This window comes from Zeugodacus cucurbitae, chromosome X, assembly GCF_028554725.1.
Source record: "Zeugodacus cucurbitae isolate PBARC_wt_2022May chromosome X, idZeuCucr1.2, whole genome shotgun sequence".
Taxonomy (NCBI): Eukaryota; Metazoa; Arthropoda; class Insecta; order Diptera; family Tephritidae; genus Zeugodacus; species Zeugodacus cucurbitae.
In genome coordinates this window covers 159,700-185,224 of record NC_071672.1, presented here as the reverse complement: position 1 = coordinate 185,224, position 25,525 = coordinate 159,700, and the positions used below count along the sequence as shown (strand labels likewise).

The 25,525-nt window shown below is 41.2% G+C and overlaps 1 pseudogene; it reads left to right on the top strand.

The window, feature by feature from the left end:
* Window positions 1-10,722: 10,722 nt before the first annotated feature.
* Window positions 10,723-13,471, top strand: LOC128923418 (large subunit ribosomal RNA; annotated as a pseudogene).
* The last annotated feature ends 12,054 nt before the right edge of the window (window positions 13,472-25,525 follow it).

The window sequence follows — 25,525 nt, the reverse complement described above, 5'->3', positions numbered from 1 at the left end:
GCAAATAAAGAAAACACTCACCGGAAAGGGAAATCAAATTAAATTTGTGAAAATTAAGTAACGCTTGGCAATTGAATATATATAAAAATGAAGCAATTAAAATACAATTAAAAAAGAAACACATGGTTAACACTCACCAAAAGTATGTTTGTTCAAAATGAGAGCAAGATATAAAAGAACTCAAAGCACATAAGAAAACTGTCAACTGAAAAACAATGACAGCAAATTAATATTCTGTTCGCAATGAGAGCACGATGTAAAATTGATAAATCGTATTGAAAATACTTGATTTTGGTATAGTGTATTTACTTACAAAAAATGTCAAACTCAGGAACGGCTGCACCGATTCCAAACAAACTTCACACAAACCACCTCCTTATAGGTAGGAACGAACTCTAAAATTTTTGTGTCTATCGACTCGGCGGTTCTTGAGTTATAAGATTACCAAGGAAATGTAACTGTTTTATATATATATATAGATAAATAAGAATCTTAGTATTCCCAAAAACAATAAAATTTCAATATTATTTCAAATAATATATACATTTAGAGGAACGTCTAGCATAAAATATTATTTTATTCTCGGATTGCCTTAAATGTAAAACAGCAAGAAAATAATATTGTTGTTATAATGAAGTAGTACGCGGGATGAAAAGATTGAATATTTATTATTTAGAAAATTATTGGTGTTAAGAAATAATTATGTATGTTTCTTTAAAATAGCAAAAAGCTAAAATATAAAATAAATATAAATATTTTTATACAACCTCAATTCATATGGGACTACCCCCTGAATTTAAGCATATTAATGAGGGGAGGAAAAGAAACTAACAAGGATTTTCTTAGTAGCGGCGAGCGAAAAGAAAATAGTTCAGCACTAAGTCACTTTGTCTATATGGCAAATGTGAGATGCAGTGTATGGAATATCTTAATATTTAGTATGAGAAATTAACGATTTAAGTCCTTCTTAAATGAGGCCATTTACCCATAGAGGGTGCCAGGCCCGTATAACGTTAATGATTACTAGAAAGATATTTCCAAAGAGTCGTGTTGCTTGATAGTGCAGCACTAAGTGGGTGGTAAACTCCATCTAAAACTAAATATAACCATGAGACCGATAGTAAACAAGTACCGTGAGGGAAAGTTGAAAAGAACTCTGAATAGAGAGTTAAATAGTACGTGAAACTGCTTAGAGGTTAACCCCGATGAACCTGAATATCCATTATGAAAAATTCATCATTATAACTGTGATATTTATAATATTATAGTAATAGTGTGCATTTTTTTCATATTTATAAGGACATTGTAATCTATTAACATAATAAAATATTTATCAAAAGATCATTGGTGTTAAGTTTATTCAAATTAATTTGCTTTTAGCTTATTAACATAGAATAAATACTGATGATTTGATAAAGTGTTGATAGATTTTACATATATAATGCTTAAATTCTTTTGAATTTTACAATAATATTATTATCATTGATTTTAATATTAATTGTATGCATTTATATGATTAACAATGCGAAAGATTCAGGATACCTTCGGGACCCGTCTTGAAACACGGACCAAGGAGTCTAACATATGTGCAAGTCATTGGGTTATATTAAACCTAATGGCGAAATTAACTTAACTTTTATATAATGGGATTAATTTTTAGTGAAATATTTTACTATTAATTCAATCCCGGGGTGTTCCATATAGTTATGTATAATGATAATTTATTATTATTTATACCTCTAACTGGAGCGTACCTTGAGCATATATGCTGTGACCCGAAAGATGGTGAACTATACTTGATCAAGGCCTTAGGGTCGAAACGACCTTAACCTATTCTCAAACTTTAAATGGGTAAGAACCTCACCTTTCTTGATATGAAGGTTGAGGTTATGATATAATGTGCCCAGTGCGCCACTTTTGGTAAGTATTTGAACGAAATTTTATAATAAACTAGCGTTACCCGGCGCGCTTCTCTACGCAAAAAATTTGTTGCTTAAAAGATTTGATTTCTTAACACAATAATGAAAAAGAAAAGCAATGTTCAATTTGATACAATTGTATACACAACATTTTTTGTTTTATTTTGTGGTGCATAAATAAACAAATTTTTCGTGGCTCCAACTCTCAAACATGAAACGTACAGTTGACCGTGAGAAAAGCAAGCTTCCTCTAAATTAACTCCACACACCTGGAGCGTTTGCCCTTGGGCTTTGTTGACGGTCATAGCAAAAGATAGCCGAACAGGAAATTGAAGACGTTTAAATTCGAATGGCATGTCCGTTATTATTAATGGGATGCGCGGTATTAGTACAATTTCACCTTTTGCTTTGCCAGTGAGAATTGTTGCTTGAATTAAATTTGACATCAATTTCTTCACTGAAAGTCTCGTCCCATTACAAAGTTTCGGTGTATTAAGATTTCGAAGAAGTATAATCGATGAACCAACTTTCAAATTCAAATTGTGCGGTGGTATGCCTGGTGGTCCCAAAGAATTTATAAATTCAACCGGATAATTGACTGCGTCTTCATCATTCATAGCAGTATCAATGGATTTATACGTTTCCGAATTACCTGACAATTTTTCCTGGATGTGGAATTTGATTTCATTGACATTGACATTTTTTGGTGCTAAAATTGCACGTTCTCGTAACCAATCATGGTTATTATAATTTTGAGCAATATTTGGAAAAACGCGATCAATGAGTTCTTCTTTTGATGATACAATTATTGAAAAATTATTCGGTAACGTGATAAACCCATTTTGATCACTTGCCATTTTTCCATCGCCAATCTTCAGCAATTGCTTTGAAAACTCACGTGCTGAAGAATCATTTTGAAGACGCACACGTATATTGGTCGTCAACGAAAGCATTTGTACGTGTGCCCACAAAAATGAACTTTTCAAACATGCATTAATTTCATCAGCTGGTTTTGATCTCGGAATAACAGGCAACGTTTGACGAAAATCACCAGATAACAATATTAATGCACCGCCAAACAGCTGTAAACTCCGTCTCAAATCTTGTAATGTTCGATTTAAGGCTTCCAAAGATTTTTTATGGGCCATTGGACATTCGTCCCATAAAATAATGGATGTTTGTTGCAAGACTTTAGCCATTCCAGAAATACTTGAAATATTGCATGTTGGTGTTTCAATTGCTTGCATGTTCAATGGCAATTTCAAGGCGGAATGTGCTGTGCGGCCGCCATTAAGTAATGTAGATGCAATTCCGGAAGAAGCAAGTGCCAATGCGATTTTTTGTACCGACTGAATCGTTGCCAGTATTAATGAAATCAAAAATGTTTTTCCAGTGCCGCCAGGTGCATCCAAAAAATACAATCCACCAGTGTTGTCATTGTCAGCTTGCATCACTGTGTCATATACATATTTTTGTTGATCATTTAATTGTGGAGTATACGTTTGTACGAACGCGCGCAATTCATTACGATCGAATTGCAGTTCGCGTTGCAATTCTCGTTCAAATAAATCATGCATTGGACGATTTGGTGGAGTCAATCCTAATTGCCCTAATGCCTAATTTGCAATCGTGAGGCACAAATCTTCGATCATTATCAAGGCTTCATTATACATTTCCAATGTCAGCAGCAAGGATGGGATCATGTGTAGAAGTTCACGCAAGTGAGGAAAGTTTTTGATTGTCACTCACTTGGGAGTGGCCAGAAACGATTCTTCTCCACATGGTTCAAGCAGCTCACGACTTCCGGTTTTAGACCAAGTATCCTCTGGGTAGCCAACAGACATCCGTTTGAAGGCGAGCTAAAGTGAGAAGGCGAAGCCCGCTTATGCGGTTGTGCGTAGGGTTTGGGACCCACCACATAAAAACACCCCCCAATGAAAAATCTACGAAAGCCTCGGTGAGACACCCCCCTTTTGATGACGACCCCTGCAAACGTTTTAAGGATAATGATATAAGGGCATGCACCTGGAATGTCCGGACCCTTAATTGGGAAGGTGCCTCTGCCCAGCTGGTTGATGTCCTCATACGACTTAAGGCTGACATCACCGCCATCCAAGAAGTGCGATGGACGGGACAAGGACGGAAGAAGGTGGGTCCTTGTGACATCTACTACAGCGGCCATATAAAGGAGCGCAAATTTGGTGTTGGATTTGTGGTGGGAGAGAGACTCCGTCGCAGAGTCCTGGCATTCACCCCGGTGGATGAACGTCTAGCCACAATCCGCATCAAAGCGAGGTTCTTCAACATATCGCTGATTTGCGCCCACGCCCCAACGGAAGAGAAGGACGATGTGACCAAAGATGCTTTCTATGAGCGCCTAGAACGCACCTATGAGCGCTGCCCCCGCCACGATGTAAAAGTCGTGCTTGGTGATTTTAACGCCAGGGTGGGTAAAGAAGGTGTCTTTGGCACAACAGTCGGAAAATTCAGCCTCCATGACGAAACATCGCCAAACGGCCTGAGGCTGATCGACTTCGCTGGGGCCCGAAATATGGTCGTCTGTAGTACCAGATTCCAGCATAAGAAAATACATCAAGCTACTTGGCTGTCTCCTGATCGAAACACGCGGAACCAAATCGATCACGTTGTGATAGACGGAAGACATGTCTCCTGTGTTTGAGACGTGCGTACGCTCTGAGGACCAAATATAGACTCGGACCATTATCTGGTCGCAGCGAAGATACGCACCCGCCTCTGTGCAGCAAAGAATGCCCGTCAACAAACACAAGGAAGGTTCGACGTCGAAAAGCTGCAATCGCAACAGACAGCCACGCAATACTCTACTCGACTTGCACTCCTGCTCTCTGAGAGCACTCATCAGCATCTCGGTATAAGGGAACTGTGGAACGGCATCTCAAACTCACTGCGTACCGCTGCAGCCGAAACAATTGGTTTTCGGCAACGACAAAAAACAAGCTGGTACGATGAGGAGTGCCGTCTCGCAGCGGAGAGAAAACAGACTGCCTACCTCGCAACATTGCAAACGACCACAACACGTGCGGGATGGGATAGATACCGAGAGCTGAAGAGGGAAGCGAGACGCATTTGCAGACAAAAAAAGAAAGAGGCCGAAATGCGTGAGTACGAAGAGCTTGAGAAGCTGGCAGACAGAGGGAATGCTCGAAAATTTTATGAAAAAATGAAGCGACTTAACGAAGGTTTCAAGACCGGAGCATCCTCATGTAGAGACCAAGGTGGTAATCTGGTAACCGATGTCCAGGGCATACTGGGATTATGGAGGGAACACTTCTCCGACCTGCTGAATGGCAGTGAGAGTACAACAACAGGAGATGGCGAACCCGATCCCCCAATCGATGACGATGGAACAGATGTTCCATTACCCGACCATGAAGAAATTCGAATAGCAATTACCCGCTTGAAGAACAACAAAGCAGCGGGGGCCGATAGATTACCGGCAGAACTATTCAAATACGGCGGCGAAGAACTGATAAGGTGCATGCATCAGCTTCTTTGCAGAATATGGTCGGAAGAAAGCATGCCTGACGATTGGAATCTCAGTGTGCTCTGCCCAATCCATAAAAAGGGAGATCCCACAATCTGCGCCAATTACCGTGGGATCAGCCTCCTAAATATCGCATACAAGGTTCTATCGAGCGTATTGTATGAAAGACTAAAGCCCACCGTCAACAAACTGATTGGACCTTATCAGTGTGGCTTTAGACCTGGAAAATCGACAACTGACCAGATATTCACCATGCGCCAAATCTTGGAAAAGACCCGAGAAAAGAGGATCGACACACACCACCTTTTTGTCGATTTTAAAGCTGCTTTCGACAGCACGAAAAGGAGTTGCCTTTACGCCGCGATGTCTGAATTTGGTATCCCCGCAAAACTAATACGACTGTGTAAATTGACGTTGAGCAACACCAAAAGCTCCGTCATGATTGGGAAGGACCTCTCCGAGCCGTTCGATACCAAACGAGGTTTCAGACAAGGTGACTCACTATCGTGCGACTTCTTTAACCTGATGCTGGAAAAAATTATAAGAGCTGCAGAGCTAAACCGAGAAGGTACAATCTTCTACAAGAGTGTACAGCTCCTGGCGTACGCCGATGATATTGATATCATCGGAAGCAACAACCGCGCCGTTTGTTCTGCTTTTTCCCGCATGGATAAGGAGGCGAAGCGAATGGGTCTGGAGGTGAATGAGGACAAGACGAAATATCTCCTGTCATCAAACAAACAGTCGGCGCATTCGCGTCTTGGCTCCCACGTCACTGTTGACAGTCATAACTTCGAGGTCGTAGATAATTTCGTATACCTGGGAACCAGCATCAACAACACGAACAATGTCAGCCTCGAAATCCAGCGTAGAATAACTCTTGCCAACAGGTGCTACTTTGGACTGAGTAGGCAATTGAACAGTAAAGTCCTCTCTCGACGAACCAAAATCAAGCTCTACAAGTCGCTTATCATTCCCGTCCTGCTTTACGGTGCCGAAGCTTGGACGATGTCAACATCAGATGAGACGACACTAGGAGTTTTCGAGAGGAAAATTTTGCGCAAGATTTATGGTCCTCAGAACATTGGCAACGGCGAATACCGCAGACGATGGAACGATGAGCTGTACGAGTTATACGACGACATTGACATAGTTCAGCGAATAAAAAGACAGCGGCTACGCTGGCTAGGTCATGTTGTCCGAATGGACGAAAACACTCCAGCCCTGAAAGTGTTCGATGCAGTACCCGCCGGAGGAAGCCGAGGAAGGGGAAGGCCTCCACTCCGTTGGAGGGACCAGGTGGAGAGCGACCTGGTTAAACTTGGGATCTCCAACTGGCGCCGAACTGCGAAGGAGAGAGATAGGTGGCGCACTATCGTCGATTCGGCTATAACCGGCTAAACGGTTGCAACGCCAATCACATACATACAATGTCAGCAGCAAACCAGGATCATTGGAACGATGTCGAAGTCGAATCAAAATGTCTTCAGCAATGAAATCTTTGTATTTATTCCACAATTCCAGTGGATTTGATGGAAAACATGTTGATGTTATGATCACAAATAACATACGAATTTGAATTGGTGGAGAAACAATTGATGCATCACAAAGCGTAGCATCCCAATGCGTATCATCTTCCAGCAAATGCAAGTGTTGACATGCTTCACGGTATGTTGCGCACAATTGACCATTAACAGTTCGTAAATGTTGGAATGATTGAGGTCCATGTACGTTCACCAACAAAAGTCTAAGGTAAAAACATTCAACATTAGCTGGAATAACTGTATAAATGCGTCCCAAAGCATCTGTTCGAAAAATACGACGTTGAAATTTTTTTGTTGATGCATTCCATGTGAAATAGTGAGGCACTTTCGAATATAGCAAAGTCCTGGAAAATTCATCAGTTTCACATAACTGGAAATAAGCTGTCAGTGTAGTTACTGGTGGCTCTACTACTCTTTGTTCGGCATTTGCAGCAGTGTAGTAAACACGTTGGCCGTTTTCAAGATGAACTGCCAAATGTACAACAACCGGATGTCTGTCATGAATTGGAAACGATAAAATACGCCATACAGCTTCATTCCTACTAAAATAGCGCCCCATTTGGTACTGCAAAATTTCGTCATGATTATTCTCAGGAGCCACTCCAGAAACAGCCATATCGCTGCCCTTATTCACATACTTGCAAATATATTTGATTGATTATACAGAATTTCAATATTCCACATTGATGTGAGCGTTGAACATTTTTGACAGCATCGGTGAGTACGGAACTATCCACCGGTTATCGATTTCAACATCTTGACTTTTAATTTTAATTACAGTTGATTTACCGTTGTCTTCAGTTCATCGTCGACGATACCGTGGATATCCATCATCACCTGTAATTGTTTCAGCAATCAATTGCTTTGGAAAACGTTTCGAACATTTACCATCAATCATACAAAGTGAATTAATTGATTAATATCACCACAGGGACCGTGAATCATATTTTTCGTGACAACTTCGAATAATCCTGGGTCGATGGTTTGATCTGGAATTTCGGCCGATATGACGGTATCAATCATATCAGGGGTTATTTTGTTTACGCACCAAATCAAAATATGTGCGTGAGGTAAGCCTCTTTTTTGCCACTCGATGGTATACATAAAGTACCGCACTTCTCCAAATACACGGAGTTTGACAATCAGATCCATTAATTTTTTCAATTTTTGTTGGAATACACGGGCAGTTATGTCATGCCGATCTTTTGGCACCTGACCATCAAGTAAACAATCAGACACATCGACCCACTTCGGGTTGCACGTAAATGTTATGAATAGATCCGGTCGTCCATAATTTCGTACATATGCCATCGCATCTTGCGTATATTCATGCATATGACGTGGGCTACCAACATATGATGATGGTAAAATTGTTAAACGGCCGATATCATTCACATTTACTTCATTGATTATTGCGTCACGCAAATGTATGTATTCCTCTGATCTTAATCGGGCTTGATTGTAACGGATGAAATTTAATAGCTCACTTTCAATTTTGGCGTACATATCGACGATATATTGATGCGAAAGTTGATTGCATCGCAAAATAAAATTTGTTTCTTGAGGGCTTATCATCGGTACGAATAAAAATTCATCGCACTGACTTTTTTTGTTGATTCTAGACCTGTATTGCAAAAATTAATTATCGTATGAAAATGATTTATAAATCATATTTAGCACATTCGCGTAAATTGCGGGAATTCCCGTCATTCATGTTTCCTTCAATAAAACAATTGCGGGAATTCCCGCGAACGCGAACGTGTTAAACAAAATAAAATGTATATGTACCAGTTGTTGGATTTATCATTGGTATGTTGATGTGATAGCCATCGTCCCTTCTCCAGAACAAAATGGGGTATTGCAATGCATCATAACAGCGATGGAGTTCTGAAATACGTTGTAAGTTCTCATTTCTACGATACAAAACAATGTCTCGTGACTGAAAAAACTGTTCGCCAACCACAACAATGGCTACTTCTTCAATCATTGGTGCATTGAATCGTCTGGTGTGCTCCCCAATTTGTGTTTTATCGGCTTTTATTATGATTTTGTGGCCATCGAAGGGCATCCGTTCCAGTGCCACTTTAAACAATTTCACCAATTCATTGTGTTGATGAAAAAATGTTTACAATTCAATCACGATTGATCTTCTCGTATTCGTCGAAATTGCACAGCGCTTATTTATATCACGATTCTCACCATCAATGAAATATATTTGCAAAAATTTATGATCACCATCTGGTAATGGTAGCAAAGACCCAGCTCTATGGTATATTTGACCTTGGATCTGTAACGGTCGAGAAATATATATAGATGATAACGGATCTTAATTTCTAAAAATATCGAACACTGGGACGGCACATAAATTAAAAATGATATTGCTAATTCCACACGAAGAAATCACCTTAAACGTCGGCATAAATCCATCTTTTATAATATTTGTAGCTCCAAAAGATGTCATTTGAAAGCATGAATTGTATTTTTGAATATTTAAGAGGAAATGCTTTGACGTTGGCGAATTACCAAAAACCAATGAATGCAAAGGTTCTGGCGGAAGTTCTAGCACCGGTAATTCGACTTTCCCACCAGCACAACACATGCCAGGCGTTTCGTTTATGAATTTAAATGCTTTGCAATGTATACATTCTATATTCATCTGGCATCGTAATTGAAAGCCGCGTGTTCCATTTGACGTATATCATAAACGGTCGTACGACGGTTTCTTGGTGCTTCGCTATTATCCAAGTGAGTTCTCCGTCTGTGTCGTTGTGTTTCCATTTCATTTCGTCGAACACGATCTTCTTCACTTTGTGATCTTCGATTTAACGCTGTAGCATTTGATTGACGTGAACGTTCAGTACAGTGTATGACTAATTGAATGTAAAAGCAATACATTGAAAATTATTTCTAGAAAAATCTGTGTGTGCGTGGAAATATGAATTCACATACACTCACACTGGACATAACCTCAATTGTGCAAATAAAGAAAACACTCACCGGAAAGGGAAATCAAATTAAATTTGTGAAAATTAAGTAACGCTTGGCAATTGAATATATATAAAAATGAAGCAATTAAAATACAATTAAAAAAGAAACACATGGTTAACACTCACCAAAAGTATGTTTGTTCAAAATGAGAGCAAGATATAAAAGAACTCAAAGCACATAAGAAAACTGTCAACTGAAAAACAATGACAGCAAATTAATATTCTGTTCGCAATGAGAGCACGATGTAAAATTGATAAATCGTATTGAAAATACTTGATTTTGGTATAGTGTATTTACTTACAAAAAATGTCAAACTCAGGAACGGCTGCACCGATTCCAAACAAACTTCACACAAACCACCTCCTTATAGGTAGGAACGAACTCTAAAATTGTGTCTATCGACTCGGCGGTTCTTGAGTTATAAGATTACCAAGGAAATGTAACTGTTTTATATATATATATAGATAAATAAGAATCTTAGTATTCCCAAAAACAATAAAATTTCAATATTATTTCAAATAATATATACATTTAGAGGAACGTCTAGCATAAAATATTATTTTATTCTCGGATTGCCTTAAATGTAAAACAGCAAGAAAATAATATTGTTGTTATAATGAAGTAGTACGCGGGATGAAAAGATTGAATATTTATTATTTAGAAAATTATTGGTGTTAAGAAATAATTATGTATGTTTCTTTAAAATAGCAAAAAGCTAAAATATAAAATAAATATAAATATTTTTATACAACCTCAATTCATATGGGACTACCCCCTGAATTTAAGCATATTAATGAGGGGAGGAAAAGAAACTAACAAGGATTTTCTTAGTAGCGGCGAGCGAAAAGAAAATAGTTCAGCACTAAGTCACTTTGTCTATATGGCAAATGTGAGATGCAGTGTATGGAATATCTTAATATTTAGTATGAGAAATTAACGATTTAAGTCCTTCTTAAATGAGGCCATTTACCCATAGAGGGTGCCAGGCCCGTATAACGTTAATGATTACTAGAAAGATATTTCCAAAGAGTCGTGTTGCTTGATAGTGCAGCACTAAGTGGGTGGTAAACTCCATCTAAAACTAAATATAACCATGAGACCGATAGTAAACAAGTACCGTGAGGGAAAGTTGAAAAGAACACTGAATAGAGAGTTAAATAGTACGTGAAACTGCTTAGAGGTTAAGCCCGATGAACCTGAATATCCATTATGAAAAATTCATCATTATAACTGTGATATTTATAATACTATAGTAATAGTGTGCATTTTTTTCATATAAGGACATTGTAATCTATTAACATAATAAAATATTTATCAAAAAATCATTGGTGTTAAGTTTATTCAAATTAATTTGCTTTTAGCTTATTAACATAGAATAAATACTGATGATTTGATAAAGTGTTGATAGATTTTACATATATAATGCTTAAATTCTTTTGAATTTTACAATAATATTATTATCATTGATTTCAATATTAATTGTATGCATTTATATGATTAACAATGCGAAAGATTCAGGATACCTTCGGGACCCGTCTTGAAACACGGACCAAGGAGTCTAACATATGTGCAAGTCATTGGGTTATATTAAACCTAATGGCGAAATTAACTTAACTTTTATATAATGGGATTAATTTTTAGTGAAATATTTTACTATTAATTCAATCCCGGGGTGTTCCATATAGTTATGTATAATGATAATTTATTATTATTTATACCTCTAACTGGAACGTACCTTGAGCATATATGCTGTGACCCGAAAGATGGTGAACTATACTTGATCAGGTTGAAGTCAGGGGAAACCCTGATGGAAGACCGAAACAGTTCTGACGTGCAAATCGATTGTCAAAATTGAGTATAGGGGCGAAAGACCAATCGAACCATCCTGGTTCCCTCCGAAGTTTCCCTCAGGATAGCTGGTGCATTTAAATATTATGTAAAATAATCTTATCTGGTAAAGCGAATGATTGGAGGCCTTAGGGTCGAAACGACTATACCTATTCTCAAACTTTAAATGGGTAAGAACCTCACCTTTCTTGATATGAAAGTTGAGGTTATGATATAATGTGCCCAGTGGGCCACTTTTGGTAAGCAGAACTGGCGCTGTGGGATGAACCAAACGTAATGTTACGGTGCCCAAATTAACAACTCATGCAGATACCATGAAAGGCGTTGGATGCTTAAAACAGCAGGACGGTGGACATGGAAGTCGTAATCCGCTAAGGAGTGTGTAACAAGTCACCTGCCGAAGCAACTAGCCCTTAAAATGGATGGCGCTTAAGTTGTATACCTATACATTACCGCTAAAGTACATGATTTATAATACAATTTCGGTTGGATTATAAATTTTGAAACTTTAGTGAGTAGGAGGGTACAATGGTGTGCTTAGAAGAGTTTGGCGTAAGCCTGCATGGAGCCGCCATTGGTACAGATCTTGGTGGTAGTAGCAAATAATCGAATGAGACCTTGGAGGACTGAAGTGGAGAAGGGTTTCGTGTGAACAGTGGTTGATCACGAGTTAGTCGGTCCTAAGTTCAAGGCGAAAGCCGAAAATTTTCAAGTTTTAATGAATTGTTGAGAATATATTATTATGTTTTCTTCATAGCAATTAAACACTTGAATAATTTTGAACGAAAGGGAATACGGTTCCAATTCCGTAACCTGTTGAGTATCCGTTTGTTATTAAAAATGGGCCTTGTGCTCATCCTGGCAACAGGAACGACCATAAAGAACCCGTCGAGAGGTATCGGAAGAGTTTTCTTTTCTGTTTTATAGTCGTACTACCATGGAAGTCTTTCGAAGAGAGATATGGTAGATGGACTAGAAGAGCATGACATTTACTGTGTGTCGATATTTTCTCCTCGGACCTTGAAAATTTATGGTGGGGTTACGCAAACTTCTCAACAGGCCGTACCAATATCCGCAGCTGGTCTCCAAGGTGAAGAGTCTCTAGTCGATAGAATAATGTAGGTAAGGGAAGTCGGCAAATTAGATCCGTAACTTCGGGATAAGGATTGGCTCTGAAGATTGAGATAGTCGGGCTTGAGTGGGAAGCAATACCATGGTTTATGTACTTGTTCTGGGTAAATAGAGAATTTCGGTTCTTGTTCCCCGGATAGTAGTTACGTAGCCAATTGTGGAACTTTCTTGCTAAAATTTTATAAGAATTATATCGCAAGGTATTATTTAATTATAACGATTATCAATTAACAATCAATTCAGAACTGGCACGGACTTGGGGAATCCGACTGTCTAATTAAAACAAAGCATTGTGATGGCCCTAACGGGTGTTGACACAATGTGATTTCTGCCCAGTGCTCTGAATGTCAAAGTGAAGAAATTCAAGTAAGCGCGGGTAAACGGCGGGAGTAACTATGACTCTCTTAAGGTAGCCAAATGCCTCGTCATCTAATTAGTGACGCGCATGAATGGATTAACGAGATTCCTACTGTCCCTATCTACTCATTCGATTGTAGAATTTCAGATTGTTCAGACGTGTTTTCGTTTCTGTGCGTTTTCTGTGTCGTGAATTTTGTGTGAATTGGTATTTTTTTGTGTGGGAGCCCTCAGCATTGGATGTAAGTACATTCATTTTGAGTATTTGTGTATTAGTTTGTGATTTGTGGTAGTTTTTTAGCACATTTGCATACATATTTACGCATTAGTATATTAATATATACGTGTGTGTATATATGTGTGTTTTTCATAAAAAATTTTCATTTTCAATATATGTTCGATTGTACGTGTAGATAAAGTTTGTCAGTACGTGTATACTTTTTCTGTAGTTGGCTTTGTGTATTTTTACATTACTGCAAGTGTTTGAATATATATACAATTGTATTGTGCATATCATAGCTGGGTTTTGAAATTTTTTACATTGCGGCAGGTGTTTATTTATATACGTGTAGTCGAACTGCGAAGGAGAGAGACAGGTGGCGCACTGTCGTCGATTCGGCTATAACCGGCTAAACGGTTGCAACGCCAATCACACACAGTTGAGTGTATTTTTGGAAATTTGAATTTGTTTTTGTGAATATAAAATTTGTTTGAGCAAGTGTTTTTTTTTGTGTGACGTAATTTGTTTTTCGTTTGTTGTTTTTTGAGCACAGGTGTTTTCGAGCACAGGTGTTTTCGAGCACACTAGTTTTTGTGTGTAGGCGCGTGTTAGGTAGTACCTTTTGGAGCTTACGTGGTTTACCCACATTGTTAGCGTGGGTGCTGACTCTCATAGAGTCTCAGTGTTTTCTGTGTTTGTTGTTTTTCTGCTTTTTGGTTTTTCTGCCAGAGATTGTGCTGATATGGGTGACACCGCTGAAGAAGTGGTTGTCCACCCTATTGTCAGCAAGCGTGGAGGTGTAGTGAGGATTAAGGGGAAGAAGCGCATTAAGGGTACTTCTGCAAAGGACTGTTAACGCTGTTAAGGAGGGTGGAGAAAATGGTGGTGTGGTTGGGGGAGGCGCTATCAGCCATGTTGCTGCCATGAAGGCAGTGACGGCGGAATTAAACGCATTGGTGTTTGGGGTTAAAGACTTTGAGGTCACTACTGCGAAGGTGCTGATGGAGCTTGCCTCGAAGTACGAGGCGCTTCTGATGACGGTAGTAACCGAGAATGCCCATCTTCGCGGTCAGGTTGACGCTCTCAGGGGGGGTTGTGGGGGATCTATTCCCCAATCGAAGAGGTCGGTTGTGGATTTGGCTCCGGCTGAGTCGGTGCGTGCACCTCCAGCGTGTGTGTTGAAGGCGATTGCTCCGGCATTGCCGAAGCCGGTTGAGACGTGGTCGGTGGTTGTGCGCAGCAAGGCCCCGCCGACTTCCTCTAAGGAAGTCATCAAAAAGGTGGTGAAAGAGGTGGGACCTTCCCTCGGAGTGCGAGTGCAAGAGGTGAAGCCGATTAAGGGTGGTGGGGTGGTTATTCGCACCCCCTCTGTTTTAGAGAGGGAAAAGGTGGCGAATAATGCCAAGTTCGGGGAGGTGGGGTTGGATGTGAGTGTGAACCGGAAGTTGGGTCCGCGGGTTGTGGTTCAGGAGGTTCACACCGAAATCTCCCATGATGACTTCATGGAGGAGCTCTTTCGGTTGAACTTTCAGGACATCAGCTCTGAGGCACGAAAGTCAGATGTCCGGATGGTCAGTCGGCCCTGGAAGGTGGCTGCTGATGGTAGCACCAACGTTGTCCTTGAGGGGTCGGACAAATTAATGTCCGCCCTTTTGGAGGCGGGAAGGTGCTACATAAAGTGGTTCTCCTTCAGGGTTCGACCGGATAGCCCAGTTGCTGGCTGCTTCCGGTGTATGGGTTTTGACCATAGAGTGGCTGAGTGTAGGGCCAAATAAGATGTTTGTAGGCGGTGCGGTCAAGAAGGACATAGAGATGCCGGTTGTGGCAATGCCCCCCATTGTCGCAACTGTGCATTTAAGGGTAGGCCAGCTGGGCATCTTATGATGTCAGCTGTCTGCCCGTTTACTGTGGCGTTGTTGAGCGTGACTTCTCCAGACACTGATGGGGGGGATTTTTCAGCTTAATTGTCAGGGGTCGTATGCCGTTATGTGTGAGTTGGGGGGTTGTATGATTGAGGGGGGGTGTGGCATTGCCTTACTTCAGGAGCCTTACGCCACCAATGGTGTGGTTCGGGGTCTTCCTGGAGGTTTTAGGGTCTTTACGGACCTTGGGGTTAATGCTGCAATAGTTGTGAATGATACCGGCTACGATTGTGTAGTCTTGGATTCGTCACAACAGGGGGTGTTTGTGTCTATAGAGGGGGAGTTCGGTAGAATGATTGTCGCTAGTTTGTATTGCAAATTTAGCGAGCCCCTAGAGCCCTACCTGGGCTATATGGATAAGTTACTACTTCTGGCGAGTGGTAGCCCATTAGTCCAAGGGTTGGATGCGAATGCCTCGTCCTCGATGTGGTTTAGTAAGGTATCCAGACATTCGTCTGGATATCAAAGCCACGTTCGAGGCGAGGTAATGAATGAATGGGTGTTGGCTAAGGGCCTTCACATTCAGAATGAACCGAGTGAGTGGTATACGTTTGATGGGCCTAGGGGTGTGAGTGATATTGACGTGACGCTTATGAATGAGGCAGCAAGTAGAGTGTTTGATTTTAAGTGGGAGGTTAGATGAGGGTGGGGTCTGAGTGATCATAATTTGATCCAAATTGTGGTTGCTCCTCGTTCCCCTCCTTTGGTGTGTGTGAGTCCATTGCGGCGATGGCGTACCTCTGGTATTGACTGGAACCGATATGGACAGAGTGTAAGGGAAGCGGTGTTAGAAATACCGCTTAGAGTGTTTGATGATCTGGAGGTGGATGAGCAAATTGCTCGGCTGTGTGAGTTAGTGTGGGGTGTGAATGACAGATTGTTCAGGAAGTGTGGAAGTTTTAGGGTTAGAAAAATTAAGTGGTGGACGCATGAGTTAACCTTGAAGAGGAGGACTGTCCGGCGGTTGAGACGAAAGTTTCAACGTGCTCGGCGGTTCAATTCTGATAGGCTGTCCCAGATTAGGTATGATTTTAGTTGTGCGATGAATGAATATAAAGATATGATTGTGAAAATTAAAGAAGAAGAGTGGAGGAGTTTTGTGAATGACAATAGGGATGACCCCTGGGGTCAGGTCTATAAGATCTGCAGGGGTCGTAAGAGGGAGGATATCACCTCTCTTCGTGTTGGTGACACTGTGTTATCAACGTGGAGAGAGTGTGCTGGGGTTCTGTTAGGAGCGTTCTTTCCCAGGGCTGAGGTTCAGGCACCCCATGCACATGAGGTACCTGTTCCTCCATTAGATGATTGGGAGCTGGGATATGCCTTTGGCCTGGTCAGGTCTAAACGGTCTCCAGGTTTTGATGGTCTGAACGGAGAGATGTGCAAATGCTTGTGGAAGTTCATTCCGGAATACTTGGAGGTCATTTATGATAAGTGCATTTGTGAGGGATATTTTCCGCGTGAGTGGAAAAGTGCCAGGGTTGTTCCTCTCCTGAAGTCTCCTGATAAGATTAGGAGTGATCCTCGTTCTTATCGGGGCATCAGTCTCCTTCCAGTGCTTGGAAAAGTGTTGGAAAGAGTTATGGTGGAACGGCTTCAGGAGCTTACGCGGGATTTGAGGTCGAATAGGCAGTATGGGTTCAGGAAAGGACGCAGTGAAGAAGATGCCTGGATGTATGTTCAGAATGCTGTGAGGGAGAATACCAACAAATATGTCCTTGGCATATTTGCTGCCTTCAAGGGGGCGTTTGATTACCTAATCTGGGATCGAGTGATTCAACGGCTAGAGGAACTTAACTGTTCGGAAATTAGTCTCTGGCGGAGCTTCTTTTCGGACAGGAAAGCCTCTATCGTTGGTATGAATGGGAGTGTGGAGATTGGAGTGGTTCGTGGCTGCCCGCAGGGATCCATCTGTGGTCCATATATTTGGAACCTCATGATGGACTCATTGCTTGGACAGCTCGAACCACTCTGCAGGTGTTGTGCGTATGCGGATGACCTACTTCTTTTGGTCGAAGGCTGTTCGAGGGCTGAGATTGAAAGGGTAAGAGGGCAATTGTTGGAGATTGCTCATAATTGGGGTGTGGGTGTGGGGATTGACATGTCGATGGATAAAACGGTGACAATGCTCTTAAAGGGTAGACTGTCACCGGGGCGTCCACCGGTTGTCCGTGTGAATGGGGTCAGCATCAGGTATGTGACGTAAGTCAAATATCTGGGGTTGACCATGAGTGAAAGAATGTGTTTTACTCCACACTTAGTGAATGTGAAGCGGCGGCTTCAGGCGATTGTTGGTAGTGTCAGGCGCGTTTTACGGAGTGATTGGGGTCTCGGGCGTCGTGCTGTTCGCTCCATATATCGAGGTTTGTTTGTGGCCTGTGCCACTTATGGATCTCCTATATGGTGGAAGGTGGCTACGTTGGTTTCGGGTCGTCGAAAACTTCTTTCTATACAGCGTTGCATGATGCTTGCCTGTTTGCCTGTATGTCGCACCGTTTCTACGGATGCGTTGCAGGTTTTATTGGGTGTGCCCCCTCTTGACCTGTTTGTTTTACAGCGTGCTGTTTCTTTCAGGTTGAGGAGGGGTTTGAGTGTGTTATTGCTGCGGAATGAATGGATTTCTGACGATGATGTGGAGAGGTTGGGATATCTAGGAAGCAAGAGGCTTCTAGATGACAGGGTTAGGAGTAGGTAGCAAGACCGTTGGGATAATAGTCCTAACGGTCGTGTGACTTATGAGTACATTCGGGATGTTGGGTTTGTTGGGGAAAACCCAGATTTCAGATTCTGTCTGAGTCTGGGTTTCCTACTTACGGGGCATGGGCCTTTGAATGCTTTTTTGCATCAGAGGCACCTCTCTGATGGAATGGAATGTATGTGTGGGGCGCGTGTTGAGGATTGGGTGCATGTTATTGCTGAATGCCCGATGTACTCGGACATTAGGGACCTTGGGGGTATGGGGATTAGTTGGACTGATGGACGGTTAGATGTTAGTGGTGTGATCTCCACTAGTTGGGATGCCGAACGATTAGAATTATTTGGTGTGTTTGCGCGTGAGGTGTTTAAGCGGCGAAGACAATTAGCTGGAAACTAAGTATAGTTTCTTTGTGTGAATGGTGTGTGTATTGTGTGTGTATTGGATGAGAGAATGGGGTCCAACCCCTGGTCACCAGTCCAGAGCAGTATGGAAGCTCAACTGGTAGTAGTTTCAACTACGAGGTCTGACCGAAGACTTAATTCTGGTACCACGGGGAGTAGGAGCCCTTGGAGTTCGCTCCAACCTACTCGTGCGGACTGGCCCCTCGGGGAGTATCGTGGTGGTTGTGGTTTAATACCCGAATGCGGGGAGAGTGATATTTGTCACTGAATGTGGAGTTGCATTGCAACTGGGTGCCGGACCCAAAGTACGGCAGAGGTTTTAGATAGGCCTCGAACCTCACCAAGGTGGTTAGTGTGTCCATTCCACACGCCAATTGGTACTGAATAATGCATTGCATTTTTCGGGGCGCTGATCATCGCATTGATTTGATCCGCTGTGCTTTTGAGCACCGTGAGGTAAGGCCGTCGTCGGCAGGTACTCACGTTAATATTGGCTTTGGATGTCCCTATCTACTCATTCGATTGTAGAATTTCAGATTGTTCAGACGTGTTTTCGTTTCTGTGCGTTTTCTGTGTCGTGAATTTTTTGTGAATTGGTGTTTTTTGTGTTGGAGCCCTCAGCATTGGATGTAAGTACATTCATTTTGAGTATTAGTTTGTAATTTGTGGTAGTTTTTTAGCGCATTTGCATACATATTTACGCATTAGTATATTAATATATACGTGTGTGTATATATGTGTGTTTTTCATAAAAAATTTTCATTTTCAATATATGTTCGATTGTATGTGTGATTGTGAAAATTAAAGAAGAAGAGTGGAGGAGTTTTGTTAATGAGCATAGGGATGACCCCTGGGGTCAGGTCTTAAGGATTTGTAGGGGTCGTAAGAGGGAGGACATCACTTCTCTTCGTGTTGATGACACTGTGTTATCAACATGGAGTGAGTGTGCGGAGGTTCTGATAGGAGCGTTCTTTCCCAGGGCTGAGGTTCAGGCACCTCAAGCACAAGAGGTACCTGTTCCTCCACTAGAAGATGAGGAGTTGGGATACGCCTTTGGCCTGGTTAGGTCTAAACGGTCCCCAGGTTTTGATGGTTTGAACAGAGAGATGTGCAAAAGCTTGTGGAAGTTCATTCCGGAATACTTGGAGGTCATTTATGATAAGTGCATTTGTGAGGGATATTTTCCACGTGAGTGGAAAAGTGCCAGGGTTGTTCCTCTCCTGAAGTCTCCTGATAAGATCAGGAGTGATCCTCGTTCTTATCGGGGCATCAGTCTCCTTCCAGTGCTTGGAAAAGTGCTTGAAAAAGTTATGGTGGAACGGCTTCAGGAGCTAACGCGGGATTTGAGGTCGAATAGGCAGTATGGGTTCAGGAAAGGACGCAGTGTAGAAGATGCCTGGATGTATGTTCAGAATGCTGTGAGGGAGAATACCAACAAATATGTCCTTGGCATGTTTGTTGACTTCAAGGGGGCGTTTGATTACCTAATCTGGGATCGAGTGATTCAACGGCTAGAGGAACTTAACTGTTCGGAAATTAGTCTCTGGCGGAGCTTCTTTTCGGACAGGAAAGCCTCTATCGTTGGTATGAATGGGAGTGTGGAGATTGGAGTGGTTCGTGGCTGCCCGCAGGGATCCATCTGTGGTCCATATATTTGGAACCTCATGATGGACTCATTGCTTGGGCAGCTCGAACCACTCTGCAGGTGTTGTGCGTATGCCGATGACCTACTTCTTTTGGTTGAAGGCTGTTCGAGGTCTGAGATTGAAAGGGTAGGAGGGCAATTGTTGGAGATTGCTCATAATTGGGGTGTGGGGGTTGACATATCGATGGATAAAACGGTGACAATGCTCTTAAAGGGTAGACTGTCACCGGGGCGTCCACCGGTTGTCCGTGTGAATGGAGTCAGCATCAGGTATGTGACGCAAGTCAAATATCTGGGGTTGACCATGAGTGAAAGAATATGTTTTACTCCACACTTAGTGCTTCACATTCACTAAGTGCGGCTGCAGGCGATTGTTGGTAGTGTCAGGCGCGTTTTACGGAGTGATTGGGGTCTCGGGCGTCGTGCTGTTCGCTCCATATATCGAGGTTTGTTTGTGGCCTGTGCCACTTATGGATCTCTTATATGGTGGAAGGTGGCTACGATGGTTTCGGGTCGTCGAAAACTTCTTTCTATACAGCGTTGCATGATGCTTGCCTGTTTGCCTGTATGTCGCACCGTTTCTACGGATGCGTTGCAGGTTTTATTGGGTGTGCCCCCTCTTGACCTGATTGTTTTACAGCGTGCTATTTCTTTCAGGTTGAGGAGGGGTTTGAGTGTGTTATTGCTGCGGAATGAATGGATTTCTGACGATGATGTGGAGAGGTTGGGATATCTAGGAAGCAAGAGGCTTCTAGATGACAGGGTTAGGAGTAGGTGGCAAGACCGTTGGGATAATAGTCCTAACGGTCGTGTGACTAATGAGTACATTCGGGATGTTGGGTTTGTTGGGGAAAACCCAGATTTCAGATTCTGTCTGAGTCTGGGTTTCCTACTTACGGGGCATGGGCCTTTGAATGCTTTTTTGCATCAGAGGCACCTCTCTGATGGAATGGAATGTATGTGTGGCGCGCGTGTTGAGGATTGGGTGCATGTTATTGCTGAATGCCCGATGTACTCGGACATTAGGGACCTTGGGGGTATGGGGATTAGTTGGACTGATGGACGGTTAGATGTTAGTGGTGTGACCTCCACTAGTTGGGATGCCGAACGATTAGAATTATTTGGTGTGTTTGCGCGTGAGGTGTTTAAGGGGCGAAGACAATTAGTTGGAAACTAAGTATAGTTTCTTTGTGTGAATGGTGTGTGTATTGGATGATTGGTCACCAGTCCAGAGCAGTATGGAAGCTCAACTGGTAGTAGTTTCAACTACGAGGTCTGACCGGAGACTTAATTCTGGTACCACGGGGAGTAGGAGCCCTTGGAGTTCGCTCCAACCTACTCGTGCGGACTGGCCCCTCGCGGAGTATCGTGGTGGTTGTGGTTTAATACCCGAATGCGGGGAGAGTGATATTTGTCACTCAATGTGGAGTTGCACTGCAACCGGGTGCCGGACCCAAAGTACGGCAGAGGTTTTAGATAGGCCTCGAACCTCACCAAGGTGGTTAGTGTGTCCATTCCACACGCCAATTGGTACTGAATAATGCATTGCATTTTTCGGGGCGCTGATCATCGCATTGATTTGATCCGCTGTGCTTCGGAGCACCGTGAGATAAGGCCGTCATCGGCAGGTACTCACGCAAAAACACACCGGACGTTGTCCCTATCTGCGAAGAGCCGAAACCACATGGTGATATATTTGCATATAAGCACTAATTAAATTTCATATAAATACTAATTGTATGAATTCATACAAGTAAATAATTTTCATATAAATACTTATTGTATGAATTCATACAAGTAAATAATTTTCATAGAAATACTAAATAATTTTCATATAGATACTAAATAATTTTCATATAGGTACTAAGTTTATGAATTCATACAAGTAAAAAATTTTCATATATATACTAAATAATTTTCATATAGATACTAAGTTTATGAATTCATACAAGTAAAAAATTTTCATATAAATACTAATTGTATGAATTCATGCAAGTAAATAATTTTCATATAAGTACTAAGTTTATGAATTCATACAAGTAAAAAATTTTCATATATATACTAAATAATTTTCATATAGATACTAAGTTTATGAATTCATACAAGTAAAAAAATTTCATATAAATACTAATTGTATGAATTCATGCAAGTAAATAATTTTCATTGAAATACTAAATAATTTTCATATAGGTACTAAGTTTATGAATTCATACAAGTTAAAAATTTTCATATAAATACTAATTGTATGAATTCATGCAAGTAAATAGTTTTCATAGAAATACTAAATAATTTTCATATAGGTACTAAGTTTATGAATTCATACAAGTTAAAAATTTTCATATAAATACTAAATAATTTTCATATAGATACTAAGTTTATGAATTCATACAAGTAAAAAATTTTCATATAAATACTAAATAATTTTCATATAGATACTAAGTTTATGACTTCATACAAGTAAAACATTTTCAGATAAATACTTATTGTATGAATTCACGCATGTAAATAATTTTCATATAAATACTAACTAATTTTCATATAAATACTAAATAATTTTCATATAGGTACTAAGTTTATGAATTCATACAAGTAAAAAATTTTCATATAAATACTAAATAATTTTCATATAGATACTAAGTTTATGAATTCATACAAGTAAAAAAGTTTCATATAAATACTAAATAATTTTCATATAGATACTAAATAATTTTCATATAGGTACTAAGTTTATGAATTCATACAAGTAAATAATTTTCATATAAATACTAAATAATTTTCATATAGATACTAAGTTTATGAATTCATACAAGTAAAAAATTTTCATATAAATACTAATTGTATGAATTCATGAAAGTAAATAATTTTCATATAAATACTAAATAATTTTCATATAGGTACTAAGTTTATGAATTCATACAAGTAAAAAATTTTCATATAAATACTAAATAATTTTCATATAGATACTAAGTTTATGAATTCATACAAGTAAATAATTTTCATATAAGTACTAATTAATTTTCAAATAAATACTAATTGTATGAATTCATACAAGTAATTAATTTTCATATAAATAGTAATTAATTTTCATATAAATACTACATAATTTTCGTATAGATACTAAGTTTATGAATTCATACAAGTAATTAATTTTCATATAAGTACTAAGTGTATGAATTCATACAACTAAATAATTTTCATATAAGTACAAAAAATTAAAAAAAAAAATTAATGTTAAGCTATTTTTGATGTTGTAATATTTCTCATAAGCATAATGCTCGTAGAAAATGATATAAATTACTTGTGTATATATGTATTTAAAACTTTTATATGGTTAAAAAGTTTTTGCCATACGATTTCGGGTTGGTGAGGTGTACGTGGCAGAAAACATATATGTTGTATGAAACTTTGATATTAGTACTTGTATGAAAATTTTAATACTTCATACATCTTCATTGCGTTTCAGTCGCTCGTGCTTGGAGAGCAGCTGTTCTCGAGTTTAGCCTGAACGGGTGGCTTCTGCGCCAGTGTTTCGCCGGCGTATCAGCCTGCCTGCGGGTAGTCTGGAGGTGGTAATGCCTCCACCACGGAGAAGGAGGGTTAAGTCCCTCGCTGAAAGCGAAGGGTCGGGCCCTATAACAGTGATGGTTGAAACGTCATCGGGTGACGAGGAGGTGAGACCAGCGGTGAGGTCTCCGCCGCGGAGGAGGGCGCGTTTGGGGTCGCCTCTGTTGATGAAATCAGAGGATGGTGGGAGTGAGGGCGGTAGCGGAATAGGTGGCACCGCTGAAAAAGCGGTTGCTCACCCCGCAGTTTCGGGTACTGCTAAGCCGGCTGAGAGTGGCGGTAACAGCGGCACTGGGAAGGGCGTCGCGGATAAGGGCGTCGCTGATAAGGGCGTCGCGAAAAAGGGCGTCGCTAAAAAGAGCGTCGCGAAGGGGGGTTCGACGAAAGTCAACTCGGTAAATGAGGGGAGGAAAAGTGAGTGTGGAGGTAATGGTCGCATGCTGTCGTACCTCTGGTACTGACTGGAACAAATATGGACAGAATGTAAGGGAAGCGGTATTGGAAATACCGCTTAGTGAGTTTGAGGAACTGGGGGTGGACGAGCAAATTGCTCGGCTGTATGAGTTGGTTTGGTGTGTTAATGATAGGGTTTTCAGGAAGTATGAAAGTTTGAGGATTAGGAAAATTAAATGGTGGACGAATGAGTTAACCTTGAAGAGGAGGACTGTCCGGCGGTTGAGACGAAAGTTTCAGCGTGCTCGGCGGTCTAATTCGGATAGGTTATCCCAGATCAGATATGATTTTAGTTGTGCGGTTACAGAGTATAAGGATATGCTTGTGAGAATAAAAGAAGAGGAATGGAGGAGCTTTGTTGGGGAGAATAGGGACGACCCTTGGGGGCAGGTCTACAGGATCTGCAGGGGTCGTAAGAGGGAGGATATCACCTCTCTCCGCGTTGGTGACTCTGTGTTATCAACGTGGAGAGAGTGTGCGGAGGTTCTGTTAGGAGCGTTCTTTCCCAGGGCTGAGGTTCAGGCACCTCAAGCACAAGAGGTACCTGTTCCTCCACTAGAAGATGAGGAGTTGGGATACGCCTTTGGCCTGGTTAGGTCTAAACGGTCCCCAGGTTTTGATGGTTTGAACGGAGAGATGTGCAAAAGCTTGTGGAAGATCATTCCGGAATACTTGGAGGCCATTTATAACAAGTGCGTGTGGGAGGGATATTTTCCACGTGAGTGGAAAAGTGCCAGGGTCGTCCCTCTCCTGAAGTCCCCTGATAAGATCAGGAGTGATCCTCGTTCTTATCGGGGCATCAGCCTTCTTCCGGTGCTTGGAAAAGTACTGGAGAGGGTTATGGTGGAACGACTTCAGGAGCTAACGCGGGGTATGTGGTCGGATAGGCAGTATGGGTTCAGGAAAGGACGCAGTGTGGAAGATGCGTGGATGTATGTGCAGAATGTTGTTAGGGAGAATGTCAACAAGTATGTCCTCGGCATATTTGTTGACTTCAAGGGAGCATTCGATTATCTGATCTGGGATCAAGTGATAGAACGGTTAGAGGAACTTGGCTGTCCGGAAATTAGTCCCTGGCGAAGCTACTTTTCGGATAGAAAAGCCTCTATCGTTGGAATGAATGGGAGTGTGGAGATTGGAGTGGCTCGTGGCTGTCCACAGGGAACCATCTGTGGTCCATATATATGGAACCTCATGATGGACTCTCTGCTTGGGCAGCTCGAACCACTCTGTAAGTGTTGTGCGTATGCGGACGACCTTCTTCTCCTTGTTGAAGATCGTTCAAGGCGTGAGTTGGATCGGGTGGGAGGAC